We start from the raw sequence: 26,807 nt of genomic DNA, 5'->3' as shown, positions 1-26,807 counted from the left end.
GTTTTATAGACGTACCTGTTTCAAAAACTAAAGTGTTCTCGCATTTAGATATTTAAAATAGTTTTTCTTTGTTCTTTGTGCTTATTTTGTTTCCGACGACGGGAAGAGATATACTTCCCCAAACGTTTAAAGCATTTTTTTTGTCCGTTAGGCAAATTTGTTTATTAATAAACCACTGCTGACAATGAGTCTCCATTGGATTAACGCAGCAGTGTTTACAAAAAATAACTATTTTTTGTAGATTTTCTTACAGTGGTGAAATATTCATAAAACTTTTTTGAATAAAGTCTATATTTTTAAATTTTGTAAATATTGCACATTATATTTCAACACTAATTTCCATAATGAACAAACAATTCTATTTTCGAAAACTATTTCAACAACTAATTTAAAGTAATATAAAATCATTAAAAAAATAATTGAAATTTACTATTTTAAAACATTCTATGTCAGTAATTTGTCGTATATTATTTTTCTAGTATTTAAGCAATGTATATGTCTATCATATAAAGCCGGACTTTGAAGACTTAGTCCAATCAGTGGGGGTCATTATAGGCCTCTGCCATACAAAAGGTGGTGTAGTAGTAATGTTTTAATATGTTGTTAGGGTTTAGGTCTTGATTAAAAATCCAAGTTTTCGACCTTGGGGTGCGACCGCTCGAGCCGCCATCGCCATCTTGAATTAAAGATTCAAAAAACAGTATTTTTCAAAATATATCCGCAGCGGTTAATCTTACGATCAAAAAGTTAGATATCGATATTTTTTCGATGTATCAAGTATGTATAACGGAACATCGTAAAAAGGGCGGAACAATTTGGGTGGAGTAATAATTAGGGCGGAGGCAAAAAGGGGAAGAATATTTTGCAAAAGAAATTGTACGAAATCACTACGGTTCACATGCAGTCGTTGTTTTTGATGGATGTCCGAGTGATGGAGCCAAAAGGAATACCAAGGCCGCAGAAAGACTTCGCCGATCGAAGAAGCATATGTCTGCGGATGCTCTCTTCGATGAAACAATGCCGGTTTAAGTTTCCCAGGAATTATTTTTAGCCAACGAAAACAATAAGGCCGTTTAATTTCGATGCTCGGCAAAAAAATAGAGCAGGCTGCTATAACTGTCAACCGGGCGGAAGAAGATGCTGATGTGTTGCATGTCAGAATAGCGATTTCCTTGTGCCCCAAATTTGATGCTGTTTTCGTAGTTGGCGAAGACGTTGACCTTCTCGTTTTGCTGACAGCATTAGCATCGTCTCAAGGAAACATCTACCTCCGCAAACCAGGAAAAGGCAAAATTGCTGAAAGAATATATTCAGCTAATAGTTTAAAACATAAAAAGGTAGCTGAGAACATTCTGTTTCTCCATGCTTTTAGTGGCTGTGACACGACATCGTCAATCCAAGGAAAAATGAAGTTTTGTTCGCTTCTCCAGAAAACAGCAGGACTCAGTGACACCATTGGCATTTTTTACATCAGGATGCAACACCAGAGGACATCGCAGATGCTGGAGCACGCTTTCTCGTTGATTTGTATGGCGGCAACTTGGAAGAAGACACCTTAGAAGAAATCCGCTACCAACGTTTTCCTAGATCAACCACAAAAAGTAAATCCAATCTTGCTTCATTGCCACCAACGAAGGATGCTGCGCGGTATCATTCTTTCAGGACATATCATCAAGTCTAGAAATGGTATAGAATCGAGAAAAAACCTGAAGACTGGGGCTGGAAACTGGGCAGCAATGGGCTTGTTCCACTCACCATGACAAAACAAGCAGAACCCGACAACTTATTTAAATTAATTTCATGCACTTGTAGAAAAGGATGCGGCGCAGCACGCGGTTGCAGGAAAGCTGGGTTGAAGTGTTCCGTTGTATGTGGCTTCTGCAGTGGTCAGTCATGCGAAAATGTCCCGGAGGTTCACAGCGACATTGAGGACGAAGATGACCAAGACTTAACAATGGAAGAGCAATATATTCCCATAAGTACCGATTACGATGACACCGAAGACAATACTCAAAACGTTATTAATAACCGACCCGGACAATCAAAGAAAAGAAAACGCTAATAAATCGCCATGGCACTACCATATTCTTCAGTTTTTTATGTTGTGCGTTATATTTCAATGAGACATATGAAGGTTATAACATATTTTTTTCGCTCCGTGGCACCGTGGCACTACCTCACCAGCCGTGGCTGTTTATACCTATGTAAAAAATAGCGAGAATTTCGGAAAAATTACAAAATTGGGGAGTTTTTCTATTTTTTTGGAAAATATGTTCAACTTTTCGTCACTGTACATTCTATCCAAGATGGCGGCTCGAGCGGTCCCACTTCAAGGTCGAAAACTTGGATTTTTTATCAAGACTCAAACCTTAACAACATATAAAAAAATTACTACTACACCACCTTTTGTATGGCAAAACACCTCACTGACTGGACTAACTCGTTTACTTGACAAACATTTGTTATTGGTATACAAGGTCCAGCAATATTAGTGCGTTGGGCATCTGTAGCGCTTGTAACAAACACCTTAGTAATTTTGTATAAATGCAAACCTAAAGTATGGTAGATGTATTACAAGGATTAAATTTACAAGAAAGAAAACCATGAAAAAATCCGGTGGTTCTCAAAATTTATGCAAACAATATTTTTTTGCAAATTTTCAAAGTAAAATAACTCGTTTATTTTAGACTTATTTGAAAAACGGTATAGAGAAAATATGTTTCTTTTATCGAGATCTACCAGCTCTGAAAATATTTGTCCTTATTTATAATTCACTCTGTACAGAGTTGACATGAAAAATATAAAAAAAATTAAAATAAGAGTACATAAAAATTATAATATGTATTTTATGTGTATATAATAACCATGCAAATGTGACACTATTTACATCGGTAAAAAATATTTTTATTAAGTGTTGAGTTTTGAGTTTAAAGGTACAAAGCTTAATTTAAAAAATAATTTTCGTAAATCTTATATTTGTCAACACATCTGGGTGCGAAGACACAAAATAGATTGGAGCAATGCCAATATTTTAATGAATTTAAATGAATGAAATATAGGTAAATGGGCATTTAGTGTGCAATGTACATTTGTATATATTAGCAATTCGTTTCTTTTGTTCCTTTTAATTACTTGTTAGATGCGTGTAAAATTTTCAACAATTTCTGTGGCAAAAAAACTCATTTATGTGTTCCCAGACTCGAAATATTCTGCCACTTAAAATACTTGCCTTATCTATTAGTAGATAAGGCGATGCAAAATCTCGCGGAATATCGGCAATGAAAAAAAAAATTCAAATGAAATTATTTATACATCTGTACCCCAAAAGCAAGCTATTTTAAGCCACAAAACATATTTTTGAGAAAAACGAATTTACAGTTCTTTTTTGAAGTTATTTCCTAATTACTCGGTTATATTTAAACTTATAATTGTAATATTAGGTATACGAACAATTTATTTTGAACTTAAATGAAATGTAAAACAGTTTATTAAATAATATATACAAAAATTTTAACATAATTTAAATATTAGAAAAACAAATTTCGATTGCCACACCAGGCATTTCATCATTTCCCCGACTATTTTTACTAAAATAAAAATAGTTTGGGTACCTAGGTCGACTCAGCCTTAAATGAGTACTTGGGATTCACAATCCTGAGGTAATAATAGGCGGTTGAAGCATAGTGCTAGCCACCATAATGTGCGTCCAGACCTGAGGAGTCGAGTGCGAGACGAGATCTATCGATTAAACAACGAGATCTATCGATTAAAAATATTTTCAATATGGCGGCACTTTCGGATATACCGGAAGTTGACAGCAACTCTCTTAAATTTTAAATGGGTACTCCAATTTTTTATTACATACTTAAATTCTCTGTAAAATTTTATGAATTTTGATATCAAACACTCTATATCCAACATTAACCGTTTTTGAGAAAAAAAAAATTTTTGGAGAAAAAAAAACTGTCTCTCAAAAAAAAAATGTATAGCCTAAGCGTCAAATTTAGTGATTACCACAGCCACTGTGACATAAAGAGAAGACACGTGGCTATCTACTTCAAAAATTAAATTGTTTGAATGTCATCTAATATCGGCCGTAGCTGTCATTGAATTGAGAGATTAAAAAACAATCATAAATTACTTTTTCTTTCATTGATTGAAAGACTTAGTTATTTTTTTATTATACTTGTTCCTATACCTAAAATAAATCGTTGTTTAGTTATTTAAGATTTAGTTTTAAAGCGTATATTTTTCTGGTTTTTAACGAGTAGTCTATGACTTTAAACGTCAAGCGAGGTAAAACTATATCTGGTCATGTCATATTGCCATTAGATATCACCAAAACACGAGATGTATTTTTATAAATTCATTTTATAAAGTTTTAGCAGCAGTATTTATAATATATTATTACTAATAATTAGTTTTTTGACAGAAGGAAATAAATTGTCTGATGGTTTGACACTTAAGGTCAAAGGAAGCTAGATAAAATCAAGAAAAAATACGCTTTAAAACTAAATCTTAAATAACTTTAAAACGATTTATTTTAGGTATAGGAACATGTATAATCAAAAAGCAATGAACTGAAAAACCTTTTCACTAGTGAGATAAAAAAAGTGGGTTTCCATTTGAAAAAAATAATTTATGATTGTTTTTTAATTTCTCAATTCCATGGCAGGCTACGGCCAATATTATATGACATTGAAACAATTTAATTTTTGAAATAGATAGCTACATGTCTTCTCTTTATGTCCCAGCGGCTGTGGTAATCATTAAATTTGACGTTTAGGCTATGCAAATTTTTTTGACAAGCAGTTTTTTCCTCCAAAAACTATAAATATTTTTTTTCTCAAAAACCGTTACTGTTAGGTATAGAGTGTTTGATATCAAAATTCATAAAATGTTACAGACAATTTAAGTATGTAATAGAAAATGGCGGTACCCGTTTAAAATAAGAAAGTTGCTGTCAACTTCCGATATTTCCGGAAGTGCCGCCATATTGAAAATATTTTTAATCGATAGATTTCGTTGTAAAACACTGATGTGCAAAAAATCTCCGATCTAGATGTTGTTGTTCTCTAGAAACTTCTAATGAACGCTCAGCCTGGGACACCCTGTATATTAAGTTCTTATTTATGCCAAAATGAATAAAGCAAAACCATTTTAAGTCCAAATAAAAGTACATTACTGGTACAATAAGAAAATGTTTAACAGGGATTATAAAACAGGAATGTATATTTAAATTGACTACCCTAAAATAGTAAAACTGTCAAACCCAATTTTCGTCACTGTGGATCCGTGGACATAACTTCCCAGTGAGCATTTTATTCCTTTAAGGAAATGTGTTCTAGGTGACGTCGTTGTTATGTTACCAGGCCCTTCTCGTACCTGATATGAAGATATGCCTGATATGAAGATCTGAAGCAATAAAACGCAAATACGTAACTGTTCCCTAATGTTCCCTAAATGTGACAAAACTTTGCTCACTGGGAAACTAAACTAAACAAAGATGTTTGAGTCAAACTGCGTTTACGTGACGTATGCAAATTCACCTCAAATATCCATTTAGTTGGTCATTGGCAAGCACTCTCTCATTGTACATGAAAATAACAAAACAAACATTTACTGATCTGGATAAAATTGATACTAGTTAAATAGTAAGACTCACCCGGGGGTACTCCGCCCCCTAGCCACTGATATATTCTATTCAATATATCCTATTCCATATTTTCCATCAAATTCAAATATCATTCGGTTATATATTGGTAAATCATCTTCAACAACTAGCTAGTGTCACCTGAAATAGTATAGGGGCTTCCCCCGGACGCAAATCTGCCGCTAAACAGATTCGCATTCTAATCGAATAGACTAATTGGGGTACCTCACTACCCCAACGCCGCATCGTGTCATTCGAGAAGACAAGGGAGACCTCAAACTCTCAAGACCAACCTCGAAGGCAAGACGTCACAAGAGGTTTTCTTCTCATGGTCAAACGACCCGTTGCCTTACAGTACATGCAACGTTTATAGTGAAAAGACTCTCAACCCCCAAATATCAGACATGACAAAACACAACACAACACAACAGCCTGCCGGCCTATGAACAACTGACCTGCCGCAGGCAAGCTAAGCCTCCTCTTACATCACAATTTTACTGGATCGTAAATATTGACATTTGTTTATAATTTGTATATTCACATTGAGTGTTTTAGCATTACTAGATAAATAAATAGAGAGTTTCCGAAGGAATGTATATTGTTTATTAGAATAGTGAATAAATAAAAGCATTATTATGACGAACTTATTATCCAAGTTTTACATAAGCTGATTTAGCCCAGGTCTGACATCGGGCTTAATTTTCTTTTAAACCGATTATTTTATTTGTACAGAAAGCGTGAAACGAGAAAGAACAGATATAAAACGGGTAGAATATAAAAAGTGAAATAACTTGACGTATATATCTGAAATATGCCAATTTTGGACTTAATATAATTTGTTTCTAGTGATATATTATCATATATTATATCACAAGACCTATAAATTTAGGCTAGATTATTTCCTGAATGACTTAGAATGAAGCGAATGACTATAAGAATTTTACTAACTATAAAATTTAACATTTTCGGATAACATTTTTTCAAAATGACGTCTCGTAAGTAATGTTTGTGCTTCTGCTACCTTGGTTACGCATCCCAACAATGCATCGAGGACCGTTTCGCATGTCAACATATCAAATTCTGACGTATTTTTTCCACTTATTTGTTCAAAATAATATCGAATGGGGTTTTCACCGATTAAAATCGTTATTAAGTCATACATATGATTTGTAAATCAATGTTTTTAAATGAACTGTTGCCAAAATCTCTCAGAATTAGTGATAAACGACAAAAAAACCCAAAAGGAAGCCGAAAAAATAATCTCGGTTGTGATCTCGGTGTTGGTTTTGGGATTTAATCACTTATCTAAACAAAATTTATACGAAAAATTAGATTAGCTGATTGATCCATTTCACGATGAGGGAAATAATCTATACTAATATATAAAATCCTTAAGTGACTGACATACTGATTAATCACGATCCTGCTCAAACCACTCAACGTAAGAAGCTCAATTTTGGCATACAGGTTGATTCTAGAGTGTAGAGGTTCGATAAGAAGGGATTTTCCAAAATTCCAGTTCCAAGAGGGTGAAACCACCCCTCAAATATTACAATATATTTTATTTAAAAAACGGTCAAGTTTCCGAAAAAACGCTTAAACACATATATTTTATTTTGGTTTTTTACATATTTTAAGATTTTTTAAAAATGTATACAGGGTGTTTCGAAAAATCTGGTCATTGATTAATCACGATCCTGCTTAAAGCGCTTGACGTAAAAAGCTGATTTTTGGAAAACAGATTGACTTTAGGGTGTAGAGGTTCGATAAGAAGGGATTTTTCGAAACTCGAATTCTAAGGGGGCGAACTAACCCTCAAATATTAAAATATTTTTTATTTAAAAACCGGTGAGTTTTTCGGAAAAACTCTTAAACACGTATATTTTATTTTGTTGTTTTACATATTTTAAGATTTTTTATAAATTTATACAGGGTGTTTCATAAAATATGACCATTGAGTAATCACGATTCTGCTTAAACTGCTTGACGTTTAAAGCTGATTTTTGGCAAACGGATTGACTGTGGGGTGTAGAGGTTCGATAAGGAGGGGTTTCTTGTATCTCAAATTCCAAGAGGGTGAAAACGCCCCTCAAATATTACAATATTTGTTATTTAAAAAACGGTTAGTCTTTCGGGAAAACGCTTGGACAAGCGTAATTTATTTGGTTTTTTACATATTTTGAAATTTTTTAAAAAATCATACAGGGCGTTCCAAAAAGTTGGGTAATTTCTTAACCAGGATTCTGCTTAAACTGCTTGACGTAAAAAGCTTATTTTTGGCAAACGGATTTTTCGAAAGTCAAATTCTAACGAGATGAAACTATCCCTAAAATATTACCAAGTTATATAATAATATCGCCATATTGTTTTTTCTCTCAGTTTGTATGTTAATGGAAATTCTTGCTTTGCTTTATCATCACAATTACAAATGATTAATTCGACACGAACGAACTCGCTGGTACACGCTAGTTAGGTATAAAAAAACATCTAGACTAACATTGCCCTATCGAAATCAGTTGCTTGTTTCTCCGAATAATTTAATGGTGATTTGTAATTTTACACTCGTAGTTGAAAGGTAAATAAATGAAGCAAAAAGACGTCTTTTCATTATACAACCGTTCCGACTAGATAATCCGAGAAGAACGAACGCATTAATCCGAAATGGAAGGCTCCATCCGTAAGCTGCAAACTTGCATTTTAGCAAATTTAAATGTAAATCTGGAAGGCTTTACCCAGTTTCAAATGATAATTTGCAACAGTATACAAGTTAACAAGTTGTTTTTCGACAAAAATATTCAATTTTCTGCTGGCGAACAATGTAAATTAATTTGCATTGTTCTAAAATACATTTATATAGAAAATATTAATCAACATATAGAGAGTATTACATAACTTAGAGTGCAGACAAGATAAACTAAAATACCTAGCATGTGTTGTTGAATACTACGAGAAAGTGGATATAGCAAATTAATAAAACATCTATTTTTGGGTTTTCTAGTTCAAATTTTCCGATTTATTTACGAGTTTTAACAGAACTGAAATTGATCAAAAGCTATAAAAATTGAAACAAGAGAGATTATTGCTTTTCTTAATTAAAAAAAGAATTTTAATCTGCAATGCCTCGAAGAACACGGATAAAAAATTACAAATTAAATTAAAATTTCCTTTAAAAATTGCCGCTCCTTTATTACTTACTTTTTATATTCTGTTGCTCCTTATTTCTTTAACTAATCCAATTTTAAAATCGTATATATATAATTAGATATAATAATGATGATTTTTATAATTATTTTATTTTTTAGATATCTACTTCAACAATAAAATCGAAAAATTGTTTCCTTAAATTTTCCTCTAAATTTGCTCAAAAGGGCTCTTTTAATATTTAATTTCTTTTTATAAAGACATAATAGAAATCAAAATGAGAAAGACTCGAACTGATTGAACTCCAATTAAAACACTCTGATTTAATGGCGTTCGCATTGTGACCATCTCTTGGCTTAATAACTTAAGTATGGACACTCGATTACCCAAGAGAACAGAATAGGTACTTAACAAACAAAATTAAATCCCTCGGAGTAAAATAGGTTTTGTCTAGACTATAACCAAATATAGCTCTAGCAAAGTATGTTTAATTAACTGAATAATGTAAAATAAACGTCTAAAGATCATTTTGTTAGGTTCATTTGGCTTTTCTTTTCAATAACAAAATCAACAATTTAACTTTCAAAAGAATAAGCACTAGTTTTAATAACTTTTCGATAAGTTGCCAGACAACTGAGATATGAGAGGTCATTGCAATTTTATTTCCGGTATCTTTTATTTTACAAAAAAAGTAGGGCATGCTCGCTAAAGGCGCAAGGAATCTTCAATCAATACTATTTCCACTGATAATTCTTCTGCCAACAGGCGAGATAACCGTCATTTGCAAAAAAAATGGGATACTCTGTACTATTAAAATTCAAAGATTGCCTTCATTGATTGAATAACGTCTGTATTGAAATTTACATCATCATTAGGGTCCAATATTCTATACTCTCTACTAAAACTATTGTCCATTAATTCGAAAAAATCCCCTGATCAAGATTTTTCGAAAAGTAGATATAGAATGTAAGATGTAGAATGAGTGGAAGGGGGGTTAATCACCGCGACCTTACAGATCTATTGTGTCCCCCATAGAGATAAAAGTGTCCTCCCCCTTTCTTGAGTTATAACTCATCATACAGTCCCAGGGCTTTGACAAGAGCCAATATCTGGGACGGTTTTACAGAAGATACGGTTCTCCATCTCCAATATCAGTCGTATCAAAGTTTATGGCACGACTGGTTGTCGTCTCTGCGGAATCAGTGATTAGGTGTTCAGGTTTTTCCCCATTTTCCACAGAATCTGCATTCGCCGTTTCTTCGTGGCTTCAATCTACTGAGGTGTTCATTGTAGAGACAGTGTTCTGTTAGAAACCCCGTGACAATCCAAAGATTGTTCTTACTTAAATAAAGAAAAAACTTCGATTTTTCTTAGCCGTAAGTTCTCAGAAACTTCTTCGGCTGTCTTAGACCGTTGCAGGATTCCCATTTCAGGTTACCTTCTATCCCTTGGTGAGCTGGCATCCCGTGTAGGAGGACTTTGTTTCTGCCTAATTTGTTCTGTTTCTCTATACCTTTGATCAACTTCGAATTGATTGATACTTAGTTCACTGGAGACCAAAGCCAGATTAACTCCGTTCAAAATGTACTTACACCAAGTACACTTGAATGCTGAATATAAGTGTACGTAGATGTGGATGCTGTGCGCGTCTCACTTGTACGCTGCTTATATCGTATCAACTGTTTTATCCAAGTCGAGTTGGAAGGCTTCGTAACAACAGTAATTTGGCACCCAGCATACTTACGTGGATGTTACGAAGTCTTTCAACTTGACTTGGATAGAACAGTTGATACGATATAAGCAGCGTACAAGTGAGACGCGCACAGCATCCACATCTACATACACTTATATTCAGCATTCAAGTGTACTTGGTGACAAGACGCAAGCAGCGTACAAGTGAGACGCACGCAGAATTATTAGAAGTAGAGTTATATGGCAGCATCCAAGTCTACTTGGCCCAAGTGCACTTGGACCGTGTCATCCTCCTTAGCCAGTATTTTTTCAAGATACTTGTATGTTTCATTAGGTTTAATAATTTCGGTTAAAATATAAACTACTTAATTATGCGTACTGCGTCTGATTCAAGAATTTTTACTAGCCAAATTAAAATATTTCCCTTGAATCAATAAATCTGCTTTTTGCGTCTTCTGGAAATACTTTCGCGGACGCTTTCGACTCTCGGCGGCCTAGAATTTGTCCTCGTGGAAGGTCGGGTTTGTTTGGTGGTTCCCTTTATTAAAGAATTATGCAAATCCACGACCCTGTCGCGCCTTCACTGGGCGCCTCTTAGGCTCCGGCCCCGAGCTGTGCCGAGGGTGCGATATGCATACTTAATAAAATTATCCCCGTTTTACCACTTTAACCGAAGTTAAAAGGGAGGATTATATATTTATACGTCGATGCGCCCTCTCTATTCCAACGTCTCTCCATCGCTGTCTCCATTCTAAGCCGCCGCGCCGCTTATTTTATTAGCTCGGAGTGACGGAGCGTCAGTTGGAAGATAGAAATGTTTCACAATAATATAGTTAAGCGGGTTTGTGTATGTCCAATTGTAACTTGTAAAAGAAGATGCTTTTAGTAAAGGTACATTATTACGAAACTTTTGATAGCGGTATAGACTCTATTACGTTAAGAACTTGGTAAAACTTAATAACTTACTCTGTGTTCTGTCTTAAAACCCCATTGGATTGAAAGCAGATTATCTTTTGTTTACTCATTCCAATAATAAAATTAAATTAAATAATGTTATACATTATAATTAAATTTATTTTTATTACTGGAATGAAGAAATAAAATGCAGAATGAGTGGGAGGAGGCTTAATCACCGCGACATTACAGATCTATTTTGTTATAACTCATCATACAGTCTGGCTTTGTCAAGAGCCAGTATCTTGGTCGTTTTTACAAAGGGTAGTTCTCCATCTCCAATATTAGTCGTTTATGGCACGAATGGTTGTCGTCTCGGCGCCCTCAGTGATGAGGTGTTCTGGTGTTTCCTCACAAAATCTGCATTCGCCGTTTTTTCTTAGCTTCAATCTACTGAGGTGTTCATTGAGGAGACAGTGTCCTGTTAAAAAACCCGAAGATTATTCTTACATAAATCAAGGAAAAACTTTGATTTTTCTTGAACGTAAGTCCTGAGAAACTTCTTTAAGTGTTCTAGACCGTTGCAGGATTCCCATTCTAGGTTAAGGATGGGGTCTTTCAAGTTCTTGAGTTCCGCTTTTAGCTGGTTTCTACATGGGAAGCAAAATGGTTCTGGTCTAATTAGTGGAGTGTTCGCTCCTTTTCTGGCTATTACATTACCTTCTGTCCCTTAGTGAGCTGGCATCCAGAGTGGGAGGACTTTGTTTCTGCCAATATAAATTGAATTAATCAACGTTTGTATAATACGTAAAAACATTTTCCTTAAATCTTTTCTTGTAATAACTTAATCACCCTAATACGATTCTTTACAATTGATGATAAGATATATTTCATCGGTAAGTGACAAGACAGACCTGATAAGGAAAAATAGTTAAAGCTGTAAAGGGTCTACTAATAGGGAACTTTGTAAGCTGAATATTGATTTAAACTAATGGTGTTGTCGGACGAAGCCATGATCGGGTTCTGTCAATCTGAAGAAGAAACGAAAGAACACATTTGATGGTGCGACAGACCTGAAAAGGCCGCAGTGGACCAGGACAATAACTACTCCGAAAAATCTAATCTAAGCGATATAAGGATAGAAAGACCTCAGACAGTCTAGACTTTGCATGATGGTTCTAGTGGTTCAAAACGAGGCTAATGGAGGTTTGTTTAATAATTATAATTTATAAAAGAGGACGCTTTTAGTAAATATATTATTACAAAAGTTCTGATAGCGATGTAGATTCTATTATATTAGGAATATTGGTAAAACTTTTTATGACTTGCTTTAAAACATTTTCCTTAAAAAATCGTTTAAATGACTTTGTCATCTTTATTTGGCTGTCTCAATTTGACGATAAGTGACATAACTCTTGTAACATTAGATTTCTTTATTTTTTGTATATATAATTGGTTGAATCTGCTCTAGAACTTACAAAATCAACTACCATATCGAAAATGAAGAGCTGAATGTAGTAGTACCACATTTCGCGTCGAATAACTTGAATAACCCTGTATATTAATATACGTATATCCAAAAAATAGTTCAAACTAATTCAAAGAGATGTTCTCTCCTATGTATTCGTGTATATATGTGTTGAAGTTAGAAAGTTCATCGTTTCTATTATAGATATTATAGAAAAGTTTAGGCACGTACGACGACGGCTAGACGGAGTGGCTTTTGTGATGTTCTTACTTGTGGCAAGTTAGGAAATGAAAATAGTTGAAAATAAAAAACGAACAAATAAAAACATAAAATGAAGTGAAAACTCCAAGAGAAGAGATATGAAAGAAATTTATGAATATGATACATTTATTTGTCTGAGATTCCTAAATGTGTTCCTTTTGTTACACAGGCATAATCATATATTTTTTCTTTTATTCATTGTCTATTAGTCTATTGTTTTTTTTTTAATTTCAATTATGTGTTGATACCCCGTCAAAATATCCTTCCAAAAAAATAACCACGACAAAATAGCGTATTACAAACGAAAAAAAAAACGAAATGCATCAATCACTCGAAATGTGCATGCATTTATTTTAAACTAGTGGTTATTTTTACAGTGTCATACTCCTATAAAGAGCGTAGGCTACCTCTCGCATGTACATGTGATGTAAGTCATTAGTGTTTTACAAGTACACAGGACCTACAGTTTATCTCCGAATCCAAACGACACTATTTGGGAGGTTGTACAAGGCAAATATATTCAAGGTGGTTTGCCATTGTCTTCCTTGATGTGGCGGCTCACCGGTCGCCTCTATTAAGATAAATAAATATTTCTATAAGGTGCCCGGTGGCGTAGAGGTACAGGTCTTGTCTACCAATTCAAAGGTAGAGGGTAGTACCAATTCAAAGGTAGAAAATACCACAGCCGGCATTTCATCAGTCGACTATTTTTAATAAAATAGTTTGGGTACCTAGGTCGACTTAGCCTTAAATTAGTACTCGGGATTCACAATCCTGAGGTAATAATAGGCGGTTGAGGCGTAATGCTAACCACATTACCTTTCTTGTATACTGAACGGGTCTAATATGGCAAGCTGTACCTTGCTACTCCCAAGGCGTTAAACGCTATATACGGGAGCTATTATTATTATTATATTATAAATATTTCTATTTCAATTAATAAAGCTACCGTACTGGCAGGGGATCGAACCCAGTACCTCCCCACACTACTGCTGGAGCCACAGCCGGCTTGAGTGGATAATAGCTATATAGTTACCGGTTGATGATACCAATTGATGATACAAATGATAAGACACATATTTCGTAGTAAGATGCAATTTTGAGATATGTCGTAACATTTTTAATCCATTAGATTTTTTTATATAATTTAAGGTATTTTCTATATTATTGCAAGCGTTGGTCATTTCTGATCCAACCCTGGTAGTTTCGAAGTACTTTGTTTAGTTTGGTCTAGTTGGCAACACTGCTATCGTTTCACTGCTTTTGTGGTCGCGCTCCCGGTAACCTCACTTTTCATTGCCGCCATCCGACGCTATCATCAACTCGTGGCTTTTAGAATTTCGAGTTGTTTAATTCTTTCTTGAGAATCTGAAACAGCTGAAATTTCAACGCAACAAGTAAACATATGACTGTCTCTTGTAGATTCACTATTCTTACTGCGTATTTTTAGAGTAGAGCTTTGAATTGGTCGAAATCAACCTGAATTACCCATATTTGGTTCCTTACTGGCATGCTGTTTTTTTCTCTTCATCCTCCAACATATCTAATTGAAGAAAGGGCGGGTGCATTTACCATGGAGACCCTCGAAATATTTCGAGGTGAGTTTATAGAAAGTTTTTAAAGTTAGGTTCTAATTTTTATGATGTTACGTTTTTATGATGTTATGTTTTTATGATGTTTTATGATGTTTATGATGTTACTACTCCCAGCTCCGAGGTTTCTAAGAGTTGAGGTTTCTTGAGTGTGTAGTATAGCTAGCATAGCTGTATTGGTTCGGGGTCTCCTTTTCATAATCTAGATCTTAGATTTCAATATGCACATTACCTTCTGTAATGGTATTACTTTAAAATTTATACCGTGCGTTCTTTGATTATTTACAGTGCGCCCCGATATAAATTCTCGATTTTATTTCTCGTGACAGTTTTACTTTAACATCGTATAATAATGAAAAATTAAATAAAGTAATACTACCATCTTTTATTATAGTTTTATTACATTTAACTATATTAAATTTTTCAATAATCTTTTTCACTTAACGTTATCATCGTTTTAACGTAATTTTATCTGACAATTATTGTTACTATAACTTATCAAAATTTCACCTTGCTAATTGTCATCATTAGGATTCATCCTGATTGAATATAGTCATTAATTTTAAGGCAACTACTACTGTGTTTTTTCTCTGTATCTTATCTGGCGCCCAATACCTTTAGTTTCGTATATTTAATTAGTCTTTCGATAGTAAAATATAAACAAGTCTACCACCCAGCTGCCTGAAAAATACAAGTAGCCGTACGCGGGGATACAATTTATTTTTCTATTTATAATAAGTTTTTTTAACTAAATCTCCTGTCAGAATGTGTGTTATATTTTTCGGGGTGTAAATTACCTAAATTACAAACTCTGCTCGACATACCGCGACTTGTAAAGCGCAAACATACTTAATTTTACACATTATTCAATATTCGTTTTCTAAAGAATCAAAATAAAATAATATTTAAAATTAAAATTGTTGTGGTTTGGCCATTTATCTTTATTAAGACCCGTTTTTACAAACATGGCTTAAACTCGAGTTCATGTGAACTCGGATGTTGATCCAAATCGGAAATAAAATTGTCGAGTTCACCGTTGGGAGATCTCGACAATTTTATTTAGATACGTTTTTCTTGTAGTGTGAGATTATAAGATGATTAAAAGTCTAGTTTGTGCCCAGAATATAGTTCAATCAATTTGAATTGTCAGGTACCTAATTTTTGAACTAATCTCAACGATAAGAAGTGACTTAAACAAAGTATTAAAATTTTCAACTTGGTTTAAGCCGGAACTCACCTTGAACCGAGTATGTACAACTAATAAATTTTATTTGAAAAAAGTTTAAGCCATTTCGCAAAATTTTCTCTCCCCGTATTCGAATATCTATTAGTTCAAGTTGGAAAATTCATAGTTTCTATTTGGGTATAGGTGGAAACGTTAAGCACGTACGGCTGTTAGACGGAGTGGCTTTTTGTGGGGTTCTTTAGCTTATTTGCGGGCTAAGAATACGTTATCCGGCGTACGTGCCCGTCTCGAGATGCCTCGTTTGACTGGCACCAGCCGACGGTAAATTCCAAGTTTCGGTGCCGTGAATACATATTTTCCAATCGAATTTTCAACGGCGAACTAGGAATATACGGAAAAATATTAGTATAGTCTGGTATAGTCTGTCCAACGACAAGATCCTTGACAGTGATAGATGTGTCTGTCATTTTAATTTCAAAGTAGTTTATTTTATTTTACAAAGAAATAGGTTGGTACAACTGGAACGCATAGCATGAAATTAATATATTTAAAATTTGACTGATAAGTGATTGTTTCAAAATATTGTGAGAAAAAACTGTATAAAACTGATAAAATGTAATCGAGTTATGTTATTAAAAAAAACGGTATGTGTTAATACAAAACAACCAAGAACAAATCACCACATACAAAAAAAATATAAAAAAACTATTTCTTTCTTTCAAGCTTCAAGAAACTTCCAGCATTTATTATAATATTTATCAATATAACTTAATATGTACAAATACAAATTTGTAATATTACATTACCAAAGCCGGCTACAGACGGCATGGCAAGCGATGGCCAGCGTTTCAGCAAACGTTTGTAGAAGCGTTGGCCTTTGCTTGATATTCGCGCACCGACGACCGTACACACTACATGTTTTATCTTTGCCAGTCTTTTCGAGGCAAGTGATTACATAAACTATTCAAACGAATTAGAATTTTATTGTCATTTAAACACAAGCTCTCTTGAACTAACATATGTCGTGTGTACGGCGATCAAGCCCACTAGCGAGTTTCAACAAGTCCCTTTGATGTGTGTCGAAAATACCGCTTCATAGGCGAACCCTGGCCAGCGCCAACCTTGCCTTTGCTTTGCCATATGTTTTGCATACACACGATGCGCCAACGTTGAAACTAGCGGACACTGGCCATGGCTTGCCATGCCGTCTGTAGCCGGCTTAACCTATCTATTTTATTAATAATAACACTTACCAATTTTATTTATACCATAAAGGTTGATTAATTAACTTTAATCTTATTTTTTTTAAACCAGTACCTTTTGATTTTATTTTTCTGCAGTACTAAAATCCATTACTTACCTATAAAAATGGATTTTAGTTATCTAAATTTCGATATTTTACAGCTACTCCAGTAGTATATCTTTAGTACGATCCTTGTACCATATACGAGATGCACTTATCTATGACGAGATGGGATACATATTTTATTGATGGTAACTTTATTGGTGTATAAGACTTTCTGCCTGAGCAGCGAGTATTAACTATAAACTGTGCTCTGGGTCTACAGTTACAATTTTCCCTCGATTTTCCTCCACTTGACTTCAAAAGACACAAAACACACGTAATAACACGAATCAAAATGCATCATCTTCCAAAACGCAGATATTTGATATAAGTTGACACAAAATTATAACCTAAAATTTGGCAAGACTTTGACAAGCCTCAAAAATCTAAAGACGAGTTCATACGTATCGGCGTCCGTTTGTTGTTCATCGTTCTGTCAAACCAATAAAATTAAAATATGATCTGTCAATATAAAAAAAAAATAATTTTTTGCCGACCATACCAATAGGTATGGTAGGCTATTAAGATCGGCAAAAAAAAAGTTTTTTTAATTTCACTCAAAATGAGTTATTTGGCTCATAAATGACCTAACTACAAAATATTTTCATGGTGTCTGTCTGTCTGTCCGTCTGTTCGTCTGTCCATCTGTAACACGATAACTCAAAAACCGCTGAATACGATTTTAACCAAATTTGGCACAAAAATACTGTGGCACCCGAGAATCTGGCCATTAGTTTTTGGTAGGGGTAGGGGGTTGGTAAGGGGGTATGGGAGGGGGTTAAAAATTTTAAAAAATCGTAACTCCAAAATTACAGTAACTAGCGAAACGCGGTTTTCAAATTAAGATTAGGAATAATATTTGCAACAAAATTTGTAATAACATCAAAATCAGTCAAAGTCGCAGTTTTCGAGATATTAACATATTTTAGTTTGGGTGGCTATACGTGCCTCCCGGCGCCAATTTTTTAATTCTCCATCGATTGAAAAAATCATATACAGGGTGTTATTAAAAAAAAACAAGAAAAATTATTTTATATTTTAGAAAGTTTTGCGTAGAATTTTGAACATCTTGTATGATTTACGATTACCATATTTATAGCAAAGTAACTACAGACCATAAAGTAAATACCTAATATAGTTTTGATTTCAGGATAATTCTTGTATTTTTAATATTTTGTTTAAGAAAATCTGAAAAATATATAATTTTTATTTATTTATTATTATCTCTGAAACTATCGTAATATATATTTACTCGTATCTTAGGATTATACGATATGGGGTAAAGTAATCTGACATGAAGCCAAAAATGTAATAATATACAGTTTTCCATTTAAAAAAAAATCATCCCGATCCACTTACACTTTTTTGAGTCACCCTATAGAAGTTAAAATATTTTCCTGAAGTACATTCTCCTACACACTTTAGGTTTGCACTTTAACAAAAAAAAAATCACTCCACCGTTTTTGGGGGAGACCCCCTTCCTCTCTTTACTTCTTTTCGATAGTTTGACGGGATGAAAAGGATTATTTTGGTCTCTGAATTGTTATTTCTAGGGTATTAAAGATAATAAGTATTCTGAAAACAAATGAACTTTTGCTGTAAGGCGGTAGGTTTTTTCAGAGGAGGTGGGAGTTTCCTTAAAATTGTAATAATGTCGTTAAACGTGATCGAATTTTCAGTATTTTGATTTATTTTTTTACCATCCCCTTCATTTTTTTGAAGTACCTTCTTACGAAGGAAGGATTTTTTTGAAGTACCTTCTTTCCGTACCTTCTTACGAACGAGAGTAGGACCACGAGAAATGTGGACCCACCTTAATAAATATCAAAAACAAGATATGAAAAATAAATAATAATTTTAAAAATTATTAAGACATATGCCGATGAGAATCTCGGTTAATCCCTAAAATAATTTATTCGTTTTCAGAAACAGGAAACTAATAGTTTGAAAATGTTTATAAAAGCAATTTATAACAATTTCAACAACTTGTCCTAAACTTTCCAACAACTTTATTAGAAAATAATTATTTCATTTAACTGACGATATAATTTAAAGCCAGACGATATAATTTAAAAGTGAAATATTTTTTCATTATAGAAAGTTTTAAATTGGATAAAATTCAAATGAAAATCTCAGATTGCCTTTGCTCTTATTAATTAAAATCCAAACTTCTGTAGTGGCAATTTTATAGCTAAAATTATATATTTTAGGCGGTGCATTCGTTTTAAAGTTAATAATGTATAAAATATATATACTCATAAGAATCACGTAACTTTGGCTCGAAAACATATAATTGAAGCTAAAAAGATGTAACTGAAAGTTTATAGTCCCAATAGCGGCAATCATAACTTGGAAAATGTTAGTATTGGAGTAGAACTTCCAACGTTCATGATCAATTTGAAATTTTCAAGTATGTTTGCAATTTACAAAGTTATATCGAACTTAGACTGGAATTCAATTAAGTATAATATCAAACTGAATATTTCGAGCATTGGATTCTTGATATTTTAATGCTATACATCCAAAAGATTACAAATTACAATTTTATTACATATAGAAAAAGAATCGGATATTAATAAAGGAGAACCAGACGTCTCTATATGAAACATTTATAAAACACATTTTGTAGTACGATTATGTTACTTGAGAAACTTTATTATGATGCATATCTACTTTTTGCAAACAATCTTTTTTCATTACTAAAGAGCGTTAATATATTTTAGAATATCATAAGTTATTGCTTACTAAACAAGCAACATTATTACCCAGTTTCGGATTGATTTACAAACCGTTGTCACATACAAGTATATGACATCTCCTTATCAATCCTTTGGTTGAACTAATGAACTAATGAATGATTAAATTTATGTTTCGCGTTTCACAAATCTAAGCAAACTTCTGTTATCGGTGTTCATTATAATATGTATATTGGCATGTTGTCGTCAGGCTTTTTTTAAGCCTGACGATAATACAATAAAAACTCTTCACTGCTATTTTTATTAGATAAAATAACGAGATATGATTTCGTTGGATGAGAGAAAAATTGCTTTTGTATTTTTCATCAGCTTTCAATATATTTCTCGGGTCGTCAATAAAGCGAGACGTATGAATAAATCATAAAGAGATTCGCGGCTTAATAAAATTTTCATTGTGTTTATAGGTGTTAAAAAATAATAGTTTACTGACAAAAAACATTCTATAGCGAAAAAGGATATTATGAAAAAAAAAATGAACCTGATAAATCAAGATATATTTAATTTTATGCAAAACTTTCTAGCTAGTTGTTGAAGATTAATCAATAGATCCGAATAATCGTTGAATGAGATGAAAGAACCTCCGGTGAAGTTTTAGTACTTGTAGAAGAATGTAGAATGAGTAAGAGGAGGGGTTAATCACCGCGACCTTAAAGATCTATTGTGTTTCCCTTTCTTGAATTATAGCTCATCATAAAATCTGTAACTCATCATACATGGGGATCTTCCTATTTTAGAGGAGACAGGGTATTTCTCATACTCCCCTGACAATATAAGTTCGTCCTCCGAGGAGTACACACCCTTTCATTGTTGGGGTTTAGCACTCCGGGCCCCTCACAATCGAGGAGCTTATCTCCGGCTGAGGTACTCCTGAGGTGGAGGCTGGAGAATCTGTCTCCATTTTCGGCCACCTCTTTAACTTAGTCTCTCCTTAGGCTTGATACCGGTGTTGTCCCGAATCTGTAATAGGGGATATATCTCACTTACTCTATTGCCTCCTTGTATTTGAGGTCAATTACACCACAAGGGTTAGTCAGTCCACTTCAACAGAGCCCCGCATATAGAAATAAGGGAGACGAGAATACAATGGGTTGTCCCCTGGTGTCTCAATATCAGTAAAGGCTAGTCTTCTATCTAGCCACGAATCCCTTTGACCTGGTCCTTCTATCATAGAATTTAGGTTTTTGATAATGTTATCTCCTCTTGGTCTGGGCGGCTAAGCTGCCGGTGATACATGGCCACAAACAGTAGAGGGTGGCTGGTATGATGGAGAGGGTAGTTCCATCCGGCATCGTTATACGTCTTGGTACAATTCTCTGGCCACGACACTACAGCCAGGGACAGGACAATGAGGTGCTCCTTAGACCCAGCCAGAGAGGGAATTCCCCCTAGCACCTGACTAGGAGCTTCCTCACCAACGACAAGGTCTCGCATCTCCTAGAGAAAGTTTTAATACTTAATTATCAATTTTATCCAGATCAGTCAATGTTTGTTTTGTTATTTTCATTTATAACAGGAGTCTGCTTGGCAATGACAAATAAAATGGATATTTGAGATGAATTAGCGTTATGAGATCTGGTTGGATAAGTTCCAGAAAAAAATCACTTTTATATTTATGACAATATGTATATATGTTTTAAATATTTACACATTTAATACATAATCGAAAAATATTATCAGGCAGAACTTGAGAAATGCGATGATGATTTTAATTACTTTATTATAAACTGCTATTAAATGAAGTTAGCATGACTACATGAATAGAAAAATGTTACATTTCTAATTGTACACGCAGTTTTCAGACTGATGATGGCGGCTGAAAAATAAAATAATTACAAAAGAAGACCAATAGATGCAGATAATGCGCGGTTCTTAAATATATTTAAAATTTTCAAATACTATTTTTTAACTTATTGAAACTTTCCCAAAGAGTTTCTTCAGAGATTTTGTTACGACGTATGCCTACGTCACTGTTATACAAACAAACCTATTTCATATTTTATCACTCAAGTGTTTATGTGTTGAAAATATTACAAGTTTATGTTTATTAAACAAACAAGTTGATTATCAAATTTCAGATTATTTTACATAAACTTCTAATGTAAAAGTTTACGATATCAATAACATGATTAAGTAATAAACCGATCGGCCTATACACATACACCATTAAACTTATGCAAATAAGATTTTTCAAAGCTAAAATTTCGATTGTACTAATGAAGTTTACGTTTCGTCTTTCATAAACAAACTTCTAAGATTCTGTAATCGGTGCGGCTCATTATATTATGTATATTGGCAAGTTGGAGAAAAAGGCCTGACGATAATGCAATAAAAACTTTTTACTGCTTTGTTCAATGGAGAAAACAGCGAGATATAATTTCAGAGGATAAGAGAAAAGTTTCTTTCGTATTTTTCCTCCGCTTTCAATGCGAATTCTTTTTTTTCACGGATCGCCAATAAAGCGAGGGGCATAAATAAAATATAAAGAGATTCGTGGTTTAAAAAAAGTTTTCTTTGTGGTAATAGGTGTCGCAAAAAAACGGTTTATTGATAAAAGAAACTTTTAAAGCGTAATATTATGAAAAAAATAGCCTGACATACTAAGATAAATGTATTATTTAGGACGTTATAATTTAAACTGTGTGGACTTCTACACTAAATTAAATGTACCTATATTATCGATCAATTTACTTTTTTATCTTGTTATAGTTACGCCACTGTTTTACATCACCTCTCCCCTTTTTTATCTATGATTTGCGAAGGATTTCCCCAATTTGGGCCCTTATCTCTAAATTACTTTCCGGAAAGAAAGGAAATTCTTGGAAATTGATAAAATTCTGACAGGAAGGTTATTTATTGCGGCTTTAACAAAAAAAAATGTCGATAAACGCAGTAATCATGGCATGAAATGAGCGTCAAAAGATTCACGAAAAAATATATACCATTCTGTTTTTTCTGTTAATAAATATATTATCAAATTATTCTGGCCTGTTCTGTGATATTATACTATACATTAAATTATAATTAGAAAGGTAACTTAATGAAGTATCTTAGACACATTTTTTTTCTTTGCAGTCCTTTGCTAATTTTCTGGCATGTTTGACTAATCACGTTTCAGATTTTGATATTTACCGACTTTGTGTCTATGTTAACTTCGGCGTACATCCAATATAAATGGTATCAATTATTAGAAAAGACATTATTTGGGAATATATAGACTTGGAGAAAATTACTTGCATAAAGATAATATACGTACGAGATGATTGACTTATACATATCAGATAATAGGAGAAGGACTGACATTATTTAATAAGAACATACTTTGTGTGGTTTATTGTTGAAATAGCAAAATCATCTGAGTATATCTTGAATCAAGATATACTCAAATCATTGAAAATATTTACCAGGAAGCAACAATGCATATTAGATTAGATGCAACAACTACGACCAGCAGAACAGTATTGAAGAGAGGTGTGAAACAAGGAGACACACCATGTCACCTAAACTGTTTACTCTAGCACTAGAAGAGGTATTCAAAAAGCTGAAATGGGACACCAAGAGCATTAGCGTAGATGGTTCAGACTAAAGCACCTCAGATTTGCAGATGATATAGTTCTAATAGGTAAAAATATCACAGAACTAGATGAAATGTTAAATGAATTCCATCTATCAGCTGCAAAGATAGGACATAGAGACAGACATAGATAGGATAGAAACATAAACTTTAATAAAACAAAAATACTGAGTTCTGATGATACGAACATATATATACAAAATTATAAGATGGAATGTGTAAGAGGATATATACATATATATTTAGGCCACAATATTAGATTTGGAAAAGAAAACCAACACGCAGAAATTACAAGGCGCATACGATTAGCATGGATACCCTTTGGTAAGCTGGGACATATTCTGAAAAACAATACGATTGGTACCAATCTGAAGCCAAAAATTTATAACACCTGTATTTTGCCTGTGCAAACATACGGACTGGAAACGACCAGTCTAACAAAATTATTTGCGAAAAATCAGTTGTTTTTTAACAACTCAAAGAGCTATGATGGAACAATGTATGCATCTGTCTGCCAGACAAAATTCGAAATGAAAACATCAGGAGGCAAACAAGAGTTACCGATATAATTTAGGAAGTGGCTAAAATGAAATGGTAATGGGTTGCCCATCTTGCTAGACTGGATAAAAACAGATGGACGCATAGAATAATGGAGTGAAGGCCTAGACAAACTAAAAGAAGTGTGGGACGTTCACAGAAAGGTTCGGTGGACGACATTAGGGAAGTGGGAGTGGTTAAATACACCAATAAACAGGGAGACATGGAAAAGGATAGGAGATACCTATATCCAGGAGTGGATGAATCCGGGTTGAGGAAGAGTAAAATGATCTATTGTACGACGTATGATTAGTTTTTCAAAACAAGCCATTTTGAATTTATGTTAGTCAAGAAATTATGCTATAAAGGACACAGACACACGTCAAGAAAATCAGTGTTCTCTCTCCAATCCCCTGATATGTATGTGAGATTTAGTATTCTTTTGTCTAAAATATATTCTCCTATTGCGACTTTGAAACACCCAGTATATAACAGTAAAACTGAAATATTTTCTTGAAACAGAGAAATGCTATCAGAAACAATGTTTTTTACTAGTATAATACAATATGATCGAAAAAAAAACAGCGTCAGCGATGGCTATGAAATGAAAATCGCTGTCATTCGATTTTAATTTCCCAGCCAAATGGATGCCGTTTCTTTCGATCATATGGTATTTTCTCAAACTCTTGTGCCTAAAATTTTTTAACGCAAATTAAAATTCAAAATTGGAGCCTTGTTTCGGCTGATTTTGGTATTTCAATGTATGTAGAATATTTTACTAAATCTAATTAATCTCATCCGGGATCTTCCGTAAAATTTTCATGTTCGAGGGGCACCTGAACGAAACGAGGTCATTCAAAACGCAAAGTGCACCAGCTAAAGCCGCAAATTTTATGAAATTTACAAAGCACAACGAAGTTGAAATCGATGCCATAACGACCGTTGTATATTCAATAGATGCTCTATGAGACGGGACATGAATAATGTAGGAAAATATATTCATGTAGCTAACACCCTAATTAGGAAATTCAACACTTACACAGAGGCCAAACATTGGTTTTTAAAAAATCCTTTAACGGATTACCTTTCAAAACCTTTGTTGAAAACTATACAGAGTGAGTCAACGACAGAGTAAAGTCCATTATCTCATTTGCTTCAAGAATTACGAAAAAATGTTAAATCGAATATTAGGGAATTTTTAGAAATGCATAATTGAACATTAATTTTAAATATACAGGGTGCTCCAAAAAAGTGTGCCATATATAAAACATGGGAACATGTGAAAATGTGGCACATCTTTTTTAACTTTTTTTTCAGAAGCTGCGCAAAATTTTAAATCTTTTTTGTATAATATAATCTTATACTGGTTGTGTCTCAAAAGTGGCTCACCCCTATAACTTTTTTTATTTTTTCAGATAAAAAAACGAGATTTGGTATTAATTTAAGATTAATATTTAATAATAATTATTAAATTAGGATTTATTGACGTATTCAATTGTTTTTAGTCACTTCCTGTTTCATCGGAAATGACTACAACTCTTGATTTTTAAATGGTACCCTCGGTAGATTTTTACTTTATTCGATAGAAAATGGCATTATGATAGAATGACATATCATATGTCAACTTTTGACATTTTTGTTTAAAAAAAAATCGTAGGTATTTTAAATTTCAAACTAGAGCGCCATGGCTGTGTTAAAAACAACAATTTTTATTCAACGAGCGTTGGAAAAATAGATTTGATCATCTAATGTTTTGGTGTCTTGTCCTGGCCGGTTAAAAGATACCCAAATCGTATTTTTAATCATATCTCATTTTTTTCAAACGGAACGAGGCTGGCTCATTAGCATATTGGGGAAAAGAATTTTTTTATGAATAATTTGGTAAAACACACGTGGTATTTCGAGTCAAATTGTCTTTATGAATGTTACAATTATTGTCTTTCCGCATGTTACAATTTCAAATAAACCATATGAGAAAACGTCAAAAGTTGATATATGTCATTCTATTCGGAGTCTCATTTTCTATCAAATAAAGTAAAAAAACCGAGAGTGCCATTTAAAAATCAAAAGTTTTCCGGTGAAACTGGAAGTGACTAAAAATAATTGAATACGTCAATCAATTTTAATTTATGTCATACTAACATACCAAATCTCGTTTTTTTATCTGAAAAAATAGAAAACATATGGGTATGAGCCACTTTTGAGACGTACCCGGTATACCTAAAACTGATAGTTTTCCTAATATTTTTACAAATAATGTTAGTTCTTAGTGACGTAAAAAAATCTCAGTAATGCTATTTTTTCTAAAGGTGGAATTCTCAAAATTGGTATGAGAATTATATTATTATGTATAGATATGGGGATGAGCCACTTTTGAGACGTACCCGGTATACCTAAAACTGATAGTTTTCCTAATATTTTTACAAATGTTAGTTCTTAGTTCTTAGTGACGTAAAAAAATCTCAGTAATGCTATTTTTTCTAAAGGTGGAATTCTCAAAATTGCTATGAGAATTATATTATTATGTATAGATATGGAGAAAAATTATATAAAAATATATATTTGGGCTATGTGATATAGTATGTTCAAAATAAATTTATGAATTTCGACTATTTAAAATTAAAAAATCTCCAATTGATAAATGACACATCCTGTATATTATTATTTTTTCTGATAGATTTTATTCCTTCAACTTTAATAGCTTTTGGTAC

At 33.3% G+C, this 26,807-nt stretch overlaps 1 protein-coding gene across 1 annotated transcript in view; it reads right to left on the bottom strand.

Annotated features, from left to right (window-relative positions):
* The window catches only part of LOC115877843 (octopamine receptor beta-2R), a 417,890-nt gene that overhangs the window by 134,087 nt on the left and 256,996 nt on the right, over nucleotides 1-26,807 (bottom strand). The gene's annotated exons all lie outside the window — the stretch shown is intronic.

The sequence above is a fragment of the Sitophilus oryzae genome, unplaced genomic scaffold, assembly GCF_002938485.1.
Source record: "Sitophilus oryzae breed Bouriz unplaced genomic scaffold, Soryzae_2.0 scaffold_1499_pilon_pilon, whole genome shotgun sequence".
In the NCBI taxonomy this organism is placed as follows: domain Eukaryota; kingdom Metazoa; phylum Arthropoda; class Insecta; order Coleoptera; family Curculionidae; genus Sitophilus; species Sitophilus oryzae.
This window is presented reverse-complemented; position numbering and strand designations above follow the sequence as displayed.